This window comes from Prionailurus viverrinus, chromosome D3 (assembly GCF_022837055.1).
Source record: "Prionailurus viverrinus isolate Anna chromosome D3, UM_Priviv_1.0, whole genome shotgun sequence".
In the NCBI taxonomy this organism is placed as follows: Eukaryota; Metazoa; Chordata; class Mammalia; order Carnivora; family Felidae; genus Prionailurus; species Prionailurus viverrinus.
Window position 1 is genome coordinate 21,448,943 of NC_062572.1, and position 12,392 is coordinate 21,461,334.

Genomic DNA, 12,392 nt, shown 5'->3' on the forward strand with positions numbered 1-12,392 from the left:
CTGCCCTGGGCCCACTAGAGGCAAGGGGCCCAGTCCTTGCTTTCTGTCAGTGGAGGACTGCCCAGCTGGATGCCCCTGTCCTGCAGAGAGCCCCAGACACAGTGTCACAGTGCCCCCTGCTGGTCTCTGGGTGAACCTCTCCTTTCCCACCGCTGGCTTCCCTGATGCCCGTGTTTCCATAACCTGAGAATGACCTTCCTGGGAAAGAGAAAGGTCCTGCTGTGCAAGAATTTGTTCTGTTCTCAGTATAAGAGGGGTTTATATCCTTTTTCTAAAGCACTTATTTATATTGTGGGTCTAGTCTTCCAGGTAGGAAAGGTCAACATGATGCCCAATGAAACCCTTTGAGGGGTCTCTACTTAGGCACCCAGAACCATAATACTCATAAAATTACCAAAAGACAGAGCTTCTAAGGCAAAAGGATTTGGGGCTGACCACTCTCTGCAGTGGGAACAGCTACAGTCCCCGCAATTTGTGTCCAGCATGTTGTGTATAGAGCAATTATTCATTCAACAACCCGTGACGAGATGAATGAATTTCTAGTACCCCAGGCCACCTGGACCCCGAAGATTCTGTCAAAGCTATCTCACCTGAGTGATGGAGAGGTGGAGAAAAGTCAGGCTTTGTCCTTGAAATCACAGCCCCTGTGGCTCTGGTTTGGGACACAAGACTTTCCTTCAGAATGCAGCCTGGATAGAGGTACCACTGCAGTGACTGAGGGAGTGACAGCCCACCGTTGACAGCACAGGGGGTTTGTGTCTGTTGTCCCCATGAGGCTTGAGCTCCGTGAGAGCAGCACTGAGGCTATGTCACAAAACCAGTGTCCTGACCAAGCGCTGAGTGGAGCCGTGGATGGTTGGGGGATGAGCTGTCCACAGGGACAGAGACTCTCCCTGGGATTCCTGACCATCAGGCTCAGCCCAGGAGAGCAGGTGTTCAGGGCAGAGCACCTCAGTGAAGACTATGATTTATCGCAAAAGGGCCACCTCTGTCAACTGTATCCGTGGAGCTGCAACTGTGTCTTCTGTTGTCAGACACTTCATGTGGTACCTGGAAGGACACACAGGGTGCCCCAAGGACATACAGACGGGGATACTGCCCAGGTGCATGTGCGGTGTGCACGGGAATTGGGACACAGAGGTCTGAGCACAGCTGTGGTATGTAAGGTGGGATCTTGTAAGGTGACCCAACTGATGTCCCTGCAGAAGGGAGATAGCCCTGGGTCAGAGGGCAGAACATGTGCCAAGGCCCAAGAAACAGGGGAGGGTGGGGGCTGGTGACCCTGGTGAACATGTCTCCTGGAGGGAAGAGAGATGGACCAGCTGAACACATGAATTCAGCATCTCCAAATGGAACAGAAAGACCTGGAAACATAAGTACCGATTTACTTAAACCTGAAATCTGTGCTTCCCTTTGGGAAAGCACATGAATGTACATTTATTCACAAAGGCCAAATAGATTCGTAATGATACTTCCCATGCACTTGCTAATTCTGCAGATCCGACCTTTTATCCTCACATTATTATGTCTTCCAATCCTGAGTGGTCCACAGGATTGTCAGCGGAAACCCAGCTCTTGTCTCTTCAGGGGCCAGTGACATGGTCTTCAGGTGATGGGTGACGCCTGGGAGCTCAGGGTTGGGGTGTCGCTTCCCAACTGGCCTGAGGCACTGTGCAACTCCAAGGCTGTTTTTCCACGCTGACCGGAAATAAACAGCCTCCCCCTCAGCCGGAACCAGGGGTGTTCAGGGAAGCCAGGCTGCTTGCCCTGCATCCAGAAACTCTGTGGAGACCCCAGAGGGCTAGATGTTTGTTCTTCCATTGAAATGAAGTTTGAGGACATGGCTCAGGTGTTGCTGAAGCCAAGCTTCTGCCTCATTGCCAGCAATGTTACTGTGTCCAGTATAAGAGAACCTGGCCATCATTCTAGGACCTTGATCACTGACAGTGGCCGAGTCAGCCCTGCCTGTCTCACAGACACTCTAAAGGGACCCAGAGGAGTTTGAGCAGGGCAGGAGTCCACTGTGAATGAGAGTGAGGGTTTGGAGCAGAGCTGGTGCATCTCCCACCCACCTTGGGTGAGTCTGGCTCTCAGCTTTGAGGGGAGGAAGGGAGGTGAGGAGGAGAGGGGCCCAGGTCATGATGGACACGCAGACTTTGACCTCTAAAGCTCTGTTACGGAGACTGGGCTCCTGAAAGTCTCCTTCTATCCAGAAATTCCCATGTGGGTGGAGTTGCTGCACTCAGGTACGCCCTTGCTGTACGTCTGTCCAGCTCCCGTGCCCTGGGGTTTCACAGGTGGAATGAGCCAGAGGAAGAAGAGAGGAGCTAACCTAAGGGCACAGGCAGCCTGGGTGGTGATGAGCCCCAGGTCCTATCAGGTGAGTATCCTCTAGCGAGCACACTGATGGCTGGCCCCCTGGTGGCCCTGACTTCTGTCCTTGATTGCTGGCCAAAACCACATGGATTATTCCATTCTATCCCACATACCTTCACACCCCAAAAACACCCTGTCTTCTGTGACAAAACTGGCACCCCAGTTAGAGGCCTGTGGTTGTCTGGACCCTCGTTACTGAGCTGCTCCTGATGGCTGCCAGGTGCTGGGTCCACAGCTCTGGGCTCACCCGTGTGCTTCATACACGTGCCCACAGCACCCCTTTCTGTTACAGGTGACAAAGCACGTGAAAGGCAATGTGAGTATCGCGCCTGGGGGAAGGGAAGGCCCTCTTGACTCCTGCCAGTTTCACGGCCCCCTCCTCACTACTGGGGCAGATCCCTCACCTCTGGGCCCATTACTAGGCTGCAACCTTCTCACCCCCACCCACCCTTCCATTCCTTACAGCAGCCTCCCCAGATCCTGACCCTCCCTCATGGGTTTACATGAGTGGAGGACAGGGTGACCAGAGACCTGGCCCCTGAGGAATGATGTGTCCTGCGGCTGGCATAGCAGGCAGACAGAAGCCTGGACCCACCACATCCCACGGCTTGGGAAGGCTGGGGCGCTCCTTCTCCCTCTGACCCCACTTTACTGAGCAGGGTCAGACCCCCGGGCCCTCCCCTGGATTCCTCTTCGGTCTACTGCTTGTGGGAGTGGGGGAGTCCATCAACAAGGACCACAGGGGAAGGGATTGGAAAAAGGCAGCTCTGCCTTGTCAGAAAGACAGAGGTGGCTCCCTGGGACCCACCTCTCAGCACAGCTCTTCCAGCAGGACCCAAGCCTGGACCCCTGACCTGAGGAGGAGGGGTCTGATGGGGGCAGAGTCAACAGCCTCTGCCAGGTCCTCTCCTCACTCTCCCCTCTGGCTCCTTGATCATATATGTAGCACTGAGACTTCATCCCAGCACGTCAGATTCAGAGGTTTCCTGTCAACCCCTCCAATGTTCCAGGTCCACCTCACTGCCTCATCCTTGTTCACTCTCCAGAAACATCTTATGTGTTGCTATTCATACTTCTTTGTCCTCTTTCTCTCCCAGGACATTTTCAGCAGCATGAGGACGTAGAGTGTCCCTGGCGCACTCACGCCGAGCCTAAGCCCAAGGTCATGCCTGGCACATACTTGGTGTTCACCACAGGCTGTGCAGGGACAGATCTCTGTACAGTCGTCTATCCTGATCAGGAACACATGAAACCTGCCGGGGTCTGACCCATCGGGGACTCAATTCCCAGGACAGCCTGCCCCCAGGTGTGCAGTAAATCCTGCCCTACGGAAGAAAATGAGACAATGTTCTGCAGAGTAGGGCTGGGTTAACGGGCACAATTTGAGAGAACAAGGACACTATTTCTAGACGAAATTCCCTATCTTGTCTAAGACTCCACTATTAGAAGACACGAAAAAGAAGCAGCTGTGTTGGCCAAGGGGTGTGAGCTGCACAGGAAGTCCCATTGCTGAGGGGACAGCAGGTTTGGGTCTCCCTTCCCCACAGGCCTGGAGCAGTGTGTGAGCTTTGAGACTGTGGTCCCACACTGAGCAGTAATAATCAGCCTCATCCTCAGCCTGGAGGCTAAAGATGCTCAGGGAGGCCACGTTCCCTGACCTGGAGCCTGGGAGTCTGGACGGGACCCCCGCAGGCCGAGCACTGCTACCATAGATGACAACGTTGGGGACACTGCCTGGGAGCTGCTGGTACCAGGACACACCTCCAGCCCCAACATTGCTGCTGCTTCTGGTGCAGGAGATGGTAACAGTCTTATTCACAGGCTAGGATACTGCAGATGGCTGAGTCACCACCGACTGGGCCCAGGACCCTGCAAGTCAGAAGAGAGACACAGGGTGAGAGAGAGGGGTCAGTGGACAGGGCCCATACATGGTTCCACAGTCCTCTCGTCTCCAGCCCCGATCCCAGCCTCCAGCCACCTGTGCAGTGAGCCAGCAGTGTGAGCAGGAGAGGAGCCCAGGCCATGGTGGAGACCCCTGTTCAGCAGTGTGTCCTCAATGTCCCTCAGATGGGCTCCCAGAGTCTCTCTTATTGCCTCCAGCAGCCCAAGGGGAGGGAGAGACCCTTCATGCAAACCAGTCCCCCCCCCCTGGCTGGTCAGCCCCAGCTTGAACCCTGAACCTGACCCTTGTCTGGAAATCTCACCCCAGGAGGGGATGGAGCGAAAGCTGTGGGGCCTGACCTGGGGCTCCCCAAGGGCCTGTGAGCACCCAGAGGCTAAGCCACAGTGAGAACCAGAGACAGGTGGATTGATTTCTTAATTTCTCTTTCTGTGGCTTTATTATCAGTGTATAGAAATGCAACAGAGTTCTGTACATTGATTTTGTATCCTGTGACTTTACTGAATTTATTTCTTGCTTCTGACATTTTTTGGTACAATCTTTAGAATTTTATATACACAGGCAGGGTCTTCAGAGAAGCTGGCTGCGTAGGAAGATGCTGGGCTCACTGAGTCCTGCAGATCACTTAGATTGCACCCACATCTGCTCAATAACCCATAAAACCAGCAGAAGACTAGCAGAATGGACTCTCCAGAGTCAAGCGTACACAAGTGGCCCATGGAAGAGGGTAGGAAGGGCGGAGAGGTGGTGTGCACTACACGGACTGGTGGGAGGGATCTGGGGCAGAGGGGGGGCAGCGTGCCAGGCAAGGCAGAGTCCCCAAGTATGGCTTGCAAAAGCGGAGGGGCCGGATTCCATGAGTTCGGAAAACCAGCGGGACTTGACATCTGGAATGTTAAAAGTCAACAGCCCTGCTCGGAGAGCGGGAGGGCAAAAGGACACCGGGTGGGAGAGGTGTTGAGCCCCAGAAGACAGAGCTCAGCTCCATGGGGAACAAGGGTGCTCTCCAGCACCATCTCCCTCTCCCATCCCGGAGCTGAACTCCCAAAGAGAACCAGTTGCATCACGAACTTGCTTGCACCGCACAAACACCCAACGCTGTGCTTCTGTAGATCCATCCCTTGGAAGGGTCTGTCTGCTTCCCTCCTGGTGCTGCAGAGCCCTTCCCGCAGGTGACCACTGACAGCAAACTGAGCTGAGCCTACCCCTCCCTCCCTGGTGCACCTTGCGGATCCACGCCGGCTAATATGCCAGATCCCATACAAGCAGCACCGCAAGCCTGGAAGTGTGCAAGTAGCCCAGACGGGGGCCACACCACTCCACAATGAGTCCTGCCCCAGGCAGAGGGGAAGATAAGGTACACACCAGTCTGACTGTGATGCCAGCGGTTGACTAGAAACAGACATCGGGTGTGACTGCAGCTCCGCCCACCAACACAAGTTACTCCAGACAGTACAGGGGAAGTGCCCTGCAGTTCTGTGCCACCCCACAGACTATCCAAAATGACAAAATGGAAGAATTCTCCTCAAAAGAAACTCCAGGAAGTAGCGGCAGCTAACGAATTGATCAAAAACAATTTAAGCAATATCACGGAACATGAATTTAAAATAATAGTCATAAAATTAATCACAGGGCTTGAGAAAAGCAAAGAGGACAGCAGAGAATCTATTGCTACAGATACCTTGGAACTAAGAAACAGTCATGAGGAGCTAAAAAATGCTATAAATGAGGTGCAAAATAAAATGCAGGCGACCACAGCCCGGATTGAAGAGACAGAGGAGAGAATAGGTGAGCTAGATGATAAAATTATGGAAAAAGAGGAAGCTGAGAAAAAGAGAGATAAAAAATCCAGGAGTATGAGGGGAGAATTAGAGAACTAAGTGATGCAATGAAACACAACAATATCCTAAATGTGACACAGGAAACCATCAAAACCTAGAGGAGAAAGCAGGCAACAACCTCTTTTACCTCAGCCGCAGCAATTTCTTGCTTAACACATCTCCAAAGGAAACGGAATTAAAAGCAAAAAATGAACTATTGGGACCTCATCAAGATAAAAAGCTTCTGCACTGCAAAAGAAACAATCAATAAAACTAGAAGGCAACCAATAGAATGGGAAAAGGTATTTGCAAATGACATATCAGATAAAGGGCTAGTATCCAAAATCTATAAAGAACTTGTCAACCTCCACATCCCAAAAACAAATAATCTAGGAAAAAAATGGGCAGAAGACACGATTAGACACTGTTCCAAAGAAGACATCCAGATAGCCAACAGACATGAAATGATGCTCAACATCAGTCATCATCAGGGTTATACAAATCAAAGCCACACTGAGATACCACCTCACACCAGTGAGAGTGGCTAAAATTAACAAATCAGGAAACTATAGATGCTGGCGAGGATGTGGAGAAACGGGAAGCCTCTTGAACTGTTGGTGGGAATACAAACTGTTTCAGCTGCTCTCGAAAACAAAAAATTAAAAATAGAACTGCCCTATGACCCAGCGATAGAACTGCTAGGAATTTACCCAAGGGATATAGAAGTTCTAAGTCACAGGAGCACATGTACCCCAATGTTTATTGCTGTGATTTCAACAATAGCCAAATTAGGGAAAGAGCCTAAATGTCCACCAAATGATGAATGGATAAAAAAGATGTGGTTTATATATACAATGGAATACTACTTGGCAATGAGAAAGAATGAAATCATGCCATTTGCAGTAACATGGATGGAACTGGAAGGTATTATGCTGAGTGAAATAAGTCAGTCAGAGAAGGACAGATATCATGTTTTCACTCATATGTGGATCTTGAGAAACTTAACAGAAGTCCATGGGAGAAGGGAAGGGGAAAACATAGTTACAGAGAGGGAGGGTTTGCCTCTGTATTTAAGAGAACAAATTGAGAGTGGATGGGGGTGGGGGAGAGGGGAAAATGGGTGAAGGGTATTGAAGAGGGCATTTGTTGGAATGAGCCCTGGGTGTTGTATGTAAGCCAATTTGACAATAAATTATATTAATAAAAAACCCAAAACAAAAACCCAAAATCCTACAGGACAAAACAGGCAGCAACCTCTTTGACCTTGGCCACAGCAACTTCCTACTAGACATGTCTCTGGAGGCAATAAAAGCAAACATGAACTATTGGGACTTCAAGATAAAAAGCTTTTGCATGGTGAAGGAAACAATCGACAAAACTAAAAGGCAACCGACGGAATGGGAGAAGATATTTGCAAATGACATATCAGATAAAGGGTTAATATCCAAAATCTATAAAGAACTTATCAAACTCAACATCTCCCAAAAATAATCCAATGAAGAAATGGGCAGAAGACATAAATAGACAGTTTTCCAAAGAAGACATCCAGATGGTTGACAGACACATGAAAAGATGCTCAACATCCCTCATCATCAGAGAAATACAAATCAAAACCACAATGAGATACCACCTCACACCTGTCAGAATGGCTAAATACAACAGGTGTTGGTGAGCATGTGTAGAAGGGGAACACTTTTGCACTGTTGGTGGGATTGCAGACTGGTGCAGCCACTCTGGAAAACAGTATGGAGACTCCTCAAAAAATTACAAATAGAGTTACCCTATGGCCCAGCAGCTGCACTACTAAGTATTTATCCAAAGTATACAAAAACTGCTGATTTGAAGGGGCATATGCACCTTGGTGTTTATAGAAGAACTATCAACAATCAACAAAGTATGAAAAAAGCCCAAATGTCCATCGTCTGATGAATGATTAAAGAAGATGCGGTATCTATATATACAATGGAATACTACTCAGCAATCACAAAGAATGAAATCTTGTCATTTACAACAATGTGAATGGAACCAGTGTGTATTATGTTAAGTGAGATAGAGAAAGACTGATTTCACTCATATGTGGAATTTAAGTAACAGAACAGATGAACATAGGGAAGGGAAGCAAAAATAAGATAAAAACAGAGAGGGAAGAAAACCATAAAAGACTCTTAAATACATCATAAAAAACTAAGAGTTGCTGGAGGAGAGGTATGTGGGGGGATGGGCTAAATGGCTGATGGGCGTTAGGAAGGGTACTTGTTGGGATGAGCACTGAGTGTTATATGTAAGTGATGAATCACTGGGTTCTACCCCTGAAGCCAATACTACACTGTATGTTAACTAATTGAGTTTAAGTAAATAAAAATTTAAAAAGTTTGTTTCAGTTTTCCTTACAGGGAGACCAATGTTGCTGTATTATGAGAGTGTCCTGTTACATCCCATAACCGCCTGCACAGGTCCTGAGATTTGATGTCTGTATTTGTCATGAGACTAAAATGCTTTCAACCAAAACGTGTCTACTGTTCATGCTTCTCAGGCTGGGTTTTCACTTACCCTTTACAGTTACCCTGGGAATTCATTATTTCTTCTGTCTCTCTGACATACATATGATTCACTTTCCTTTTTATTAGTCCAGATTTATAATTGTTCTCAGTATGAGGATCGGTATAAACCATTACACTGTACAAGGGCCCTCTGTCGTCTTAGAATTTCTCCATTTCTACATGAAAGGGCCTCCAGGATAAGGTACCCAACCCATATTTAGCCTTAATCATGTTTATTTGGTAAATGCCCTAGGGATTGACCTTAAAAAGAAAACAGCATTTTATATATTTCTTTTCTGTAATCTCAAGGCCTTCTATGAAATTGAAGAATGGGTTCATAGGCTCTGTTCTCTAAAATATTCATACACAATTGACCATCACTCCAACCAAAGAGTCAGAGGAAAACCAAAGAGAGAAAAGAATTATGACACATGCAATTAAACCTTAGTGGTCTCACCTTAGCCAATTAGATCTGCAGCAATCTCATTTCAAATAAGGTTACATCCTGAAATATAAGATTTGGGGGAACTTTTTATCACATGAATTGGTAGAGACACAGTTTAACCCATAACAATTTATTCAGATTTTCTTAGTTTTTACCTAATGTCCTTCTTCTGTTCTAAGATCCAGTTCAAGGATTCTTTGTGATGTTTAGTCATGATGTTTCCTTAAGCTTCTCTTATTGTGAAACTTTCTTAGACTCTCCTTTTTTTAAAAAAAATTTTTTAACGTTTATTTACTTTTGAGACAGAGAGACAGAGCATGAACGGGGGAGCGTTAGAGAGAGAGGGAGACACAGAATCTGAAACAGGCTCCAGGCTCTGAGCTGTCAGCACAGAGCCCGACGCGGGGCTCGAACTCATGGACCGTGAGATCATGACCTGAGCCAAAGCCAGCCGCTTAACCGACTGAGCCACCCAGGCGCCCCTAGACTCTCCTTTTTTGTACCTTTGTCCATACTTACTGAGTGGGGATTATGCCTGACATCCTTCAGGGCCAAGTATTTACACTTGTTCCTTGAAATATCTGCATGGGAATATGTCTCTTCTCCTTCCATTTATTCACTTATACAACCAGTTAACAATATGGATCATGGACAGATATTTTAGACTTTGAGTTTTAACCCCATACTATTACATTTATTTGGTTGCTCAAATCTTTCCAGTTTTGCCCAATGGGAGCCCTTTAATTTGGCTCATGAGGTCCTTGACACACCCTGCCGTGTGTGTGTGTGTGTGTGTGTGTGTGTGTGTGCGTGCGCGTGCACACGCACACACACTTGCATGTATGTGGTGGGTGTGCATGGATGCGCTTGTGTGTTTTGAAGGATTCTTCACTTTCTGACACCACAGGTTACTCTATGCTCATCCTGTGTAATTCCTGACTAGGAATTAAGCATTTCTCCAAAGAAGCCTACATCTCTTCCCTGGAGAACAGTATTAGAAGGCAGTATGTGGGAAAATGCATCTCATGGCTATGAGGCATCATTGCTTCCAGTCTTGTTCAGATGACAAAGACATATATATGAGTACACTAACCCAACAATGTGCACATATTGGTGACTATTTCCATATTACACATGATTCCAAACTGCCGTCTCCCGCTCTAATCCATGACCACACACTTCACTTAAGTCTCTTCCCTTGGTTATAGCTGTGACTTTCCATTCTTAAAGTGAGCAATCTGGCCCCACCACCACCATTTACTTGCTTGTTCCATTCCAGTACATAGTGCAGCCAATTCAAAATAGTCTACCTGTTCCCCCATGGGATACCACCTTATCTCCTAGAGTTCAGAACTTGCATGCAGTTTCTTATGTCTTTACATGTAGAGGCTCCACTCATTTGCAAAGTCACACAGCTCAGCAGCTTTCTCCCAACCACTGCACCGAGGTGGGTTCACGCATTTGTCTTGGAAGTCAATAGAATTGTCACATTCTGCATTCCATCATGGGCCCCAACTCTCCTAAATTAGTTTTTTGCATGTGTACTCTAAGGTTCTGTCATGTGGCTGTACAGTTTTCCATGAGTTCTGGCAATGCCATAGTGTCATTTCAGGGTCATTATACTATCATATAGAATAATTGTATTGCTGGGAAACATTTTCCTCTCTTCATATGATCAACTCTTTTTCTACTTTCAGTCCCCCAGGAACCACAAATGTTTATACTCTCGAGAGTTTTGCCCTTTCCAGTATGTGCTATAACTCTAATCGTCCTGTGAATCATATCCCATTTTATAAATGTACCACCTATTTGGTGGCATCTTAGTTGGTTCCAGGTTTGAGTGATTAGAGATAAACCTGGAAAAAACATCCCTGTGCAGATTTCTGGTTGCTTTCAATTTTTAGTGTTTATGAATGAAACTGCTATAGACACTCACATGCAGTTTTTTTCCTATGGACAAATTTTTTGGGTTTATTTTTATAATTTTGTAATTTTAAGTTGGCATCTATTTCTCAAATCAGGAAATAAGACAAAAACTAACCAGCACCATTTATAACCAATTGGGTAAAATATCATACACAAACAAGACTGACTTTTTCTTCAAGAATAGCATGGGTGTAACTGAGGTCCCATGGTAAGTTCAGAGGCAAAATAAAATGTTTCATTTATTTTAAAAAAAAAAAGAAAAAAATAATATGATCCAGCCTAGAAGCAAAATAACTCAGAAAACAAAAAACAAAACCAAAACATCTGTTTCATGAAGACTCTTTGTCTAAGAATGGTCTTCTCAGAGTGAATTTGAGAACAGAAGGGACAGGAAGAGCCTCAGTCACACGAGGTATCGCTGGATGGACCTGGGCCCAGAGTATCAGCAAAAGAATAAGGAGCATCACAGGCCTAGCTGAGCAGGCGACTGCTGGTCTGTTCCCTCTCTTTACAGACGAGAAAGCAGGTTTTTGTCTCACTTCCCCACAGGCCTGGAACACTGTGCGAGCACTGCTACTGCTGTCCCACGATGAGCAGTAATAATCAGCCTCGTCCTCAGCCTGGAGCCCAGTGATGGTCAGGGTGCCTGTGTTGCCAGACTTGGAGCCGGAGAATCGATCTGGGACCCCAGAGGGTCGATTGCTATTACCATAGATGATGGTTTTGGGGCCATTCCTGGGAATTGTTGGTGCCAGTTCACAACATAACCACCAATATTAGAGCTGCTTCCAGCGCAGGAGATGGTGACCCTCTGGCCCAGAGAACCAGACACTGAGGGCGGCTGAGTCAGCCTAGACTGGGCCCAGGACACTGTAAAGGGGGGAGAGACAGAGAAGGTGATGCTGGTATAGAGACAGGAGGAAGAAGCAGGGCCCATTTTGTCCTCCCAGGAAAGTGTGTCCCTTTCCCCTGTCCCCACATCAGTCACCTGTGCAGTGAGCGAGGAGGATGAGGAGGAGAGGAGACCAGGCCATGGTGGAGGTTATTGTGGATCCTTCCTTCCTTCTGCAGGCCCACAGCAGGGCAGACCTCCCCTAATGTCTCCCTTCCCCTCTTCATCCTCGGAGAGAGGGAGGGCCCATCCATGCAAATGAGAACCTGAGCTCTAGATCCCTCACTGGGCGTGGTCAGGTCCCTTGGCCATCAGTGAGGTCACAGCTGTGAGCCCTGAGCAGAAAGCACAAGCAGTGCCAGGTGCCAGGTCCCAGCTCTGATCACCCCTGACTCCTCTGAAACTGGCCTTGAGCTCCCCCTAATGTCCAGACACAGACACACCATTGTGTGACATGGTGACCAGAGCTCATCAGAGACAGCTCTTGCCTCCT

General features: G+C 47.6%; 1 pseudogene; it reads right to left on the bottom strand.

The window, feature by feature from the left end:
* Nucleotides 1-1,039: 1,039 nt before the first annotated feature.
* On the bottom strand, nucleotides 1,040-12,072 carry LOC125149371 (immunoglobulin lambda variable 1-40-like; annotated as a pseudogene).
* Between the last annotated feature and the right edge of the window lie 320 nt (nucleotides 12,073-12,392).